A 2,322-nucleotide genomic window follows, 5' to 3' on the forward strand; every position below is an offset into this window, starting at 1 on the left:
AGGCTTGACGGGTTAGAAAGCTGGCCTCCTCTAAATCCAATAGTTCGGATCCATACTACACTACGAGATGACCCAGCCAAATGACTAGTGTCTCGGTGGGTTTTACTTTTGATTCTTTACATAATTCTTGTAGCTCAGTCCGAGTACGGGTGCGATAGGTGGGGGTGGTTGCACCCTGCGGGTCTGTCCTCCACTCCACGAGGCTTGACGGGTTAGAAAGCTGGCCTCCTCTAAATCCAATAGTTCGGATCCATACTACACTACGAGATGACCCAGCCAAATGACTAGTGTCTCGGTGGGTTTTACTTTTGATTCTTTACATAATTCTTGTAGCTCAGTCCGAGTACGGGTGCGATAGGTGGGGGTGGTTGCACCCTGCGGGTTGGTTACTTGCTTGGTTATTGCTACAGGGTGAGCGGCTGCCGAAATAGTTACTATATCTGGTGGGAGGGTCGGATACAATCTCCCACTCGTTGCCCCCCCCCCGTGGTACGGAGGGGGGGCCGTTTGGAGCCACATCACCTCAGGGGGCGGGGGTGCCCAGCCTGTTCTTCTGTGGCTCCGCCCTTCTTTTCTGGGTCCTCCAGGGGGATCATTTTTTTTTTGGCGCCATTTTCTGGTGGTGACTCGGGGCTGTGCCGCACCGCCATTTCCACGGCAGCTTTGCTGACCATGGCCAGCTGGGGTTTTAAGTTCGCCTTTTCGCGTAGTAGGAGCGAAACTGCGCGGAACAGTACACCAATCATTTTCCCTTCGTTCCATTCAGAGCCTATCCTCTCAGTTGTGGTGTGGCCCTCCACTTCTAAGCTTTTACAAAGCTGGGTGAGCAGTTTTTGGCTGCGCGACAGGGGTGTCAGGGCCGGACAGTTGAACTTGTCGGGGGGTATTCCTTCCCCGCCCTCTCGTCCATGTCGAATGCAACGGGTAAACTCTTGGGCGGGGGTCGGGTTCTCCACGCCCTTCGCTTTTACCTACGCCAGGGACAGTGTTTCTAGCTCATCCCGTGGTCTGTACAAGACCCCTTTTCTGCTCATAACACACCCGAAAGAGCTTGGGCCCAGTTGGGCGGCCCACTCCTTTCCGACTCCCTCTTCTCCTCTGAGGGAGAAGTAACCGGCGATCACATTTGAACTCCTCCCGCCTGCCTGATGATAGGCAATGTGCACCCATAGTTCATCCGAGTCGGACGTCAGGCGCTCCCCAACGCGCCATGGGCAGTGTTTAACTAGTTCCATCTCCATCATGTCTTCCCCAAATCCTGTTCGTGATGCCATGTGGTGACCGACCGGCTGCCGGGCCCTGGCCAGTAGACCGGAACGTCAGGTGGGTACTTTGATGAATGGAGTGGAATTAGGCACGGATGCGTATTGGTAACAAATAGATTGTTTACTTACACCACTGATGTATGGGCGCAGGCAGAGTTGACTGGCTTAGTTGCAGTTACAAACGAGTTACAAAGACGCTCTTAAAAGCGCGAGAGATCCGGGATGAAGTTTCCGTAATCGGCTTGCTGCGGTACCGGGGTCGGGGGTAGGTCGGGGAGGTCGGTGACGGGGAGTCACTGGTGGGTGATCAGTCCGCCAGGTTTACTCCAAGAAATGCATGGAGTTCTCCAACGTGGGCTCCGAGGTGTATGCGGAGTACTCCAACGTGGGCGGAAACTGCTTTAACTTTTATATGGCTAGCAAGCCAATCACTAGTCGCCAAATAGGAATAATTTGGAACCGGCCAATGGTGGTGTGCGTGTTTGCATAAAGTTGGCGGGAACTTTTTCTAAGCTGTAATTTTCCATTACAGTGGCATATAGTTATTGGGTTCTGACATAGCAGAATTTTCCACCGTAACCTAGTTACTGCCACCAGTGGAATTTTCCACTGTGCCATAACATTCAGAATGATTGACAGCAGAATGATTGACAGCGGATTTTCCACCATGGCGGGAGATTCCACTGTGGTGGGAGATTCCACTGTGCCATAGGCATACAACCACTGGGTTCTGACACTATGGTGGTGCAGGAAAAACACAGTGGTATCTGCAGGTGACAGATTGCGAGTTTTGTTACTGTTTCATCTGAAAAGCAGTGTCGGTAGCATTCTTGTTTAAAAAGAACATAATGCTTAGAGGAAAGAGAGCGCTGTTTGGGAGGTGACCGTACGAGTCGAAAAACGTCATTGCGCAGCCACTGGTGGGAATATTTGAACATTCATGGTGCATGGGCCAGGTCCTGGAGGACTGGAAAAGGGCCAATGTGGTCCCCATTTTCAAGAAGGGGAGGAAGGAGGACCCAGGCAACTATAGGCCAGTCAGTCTCACCTCCATCCT

Source organism: Alligator sinensis, unplaced genomic scaffold (assembly GCF_000455745.1).
Source record: "Alligator sinensis unplaced genomic scaffold, ASM45574v1 scaffold819_1, whole genome shotgun sequence".
Taxonomy (NCBI): domain Eukaryota; kingdom Metazoa; phylum Chordata; order Crocodylia; family Alligatoridae; genus Alligator; species Alligator sinensis.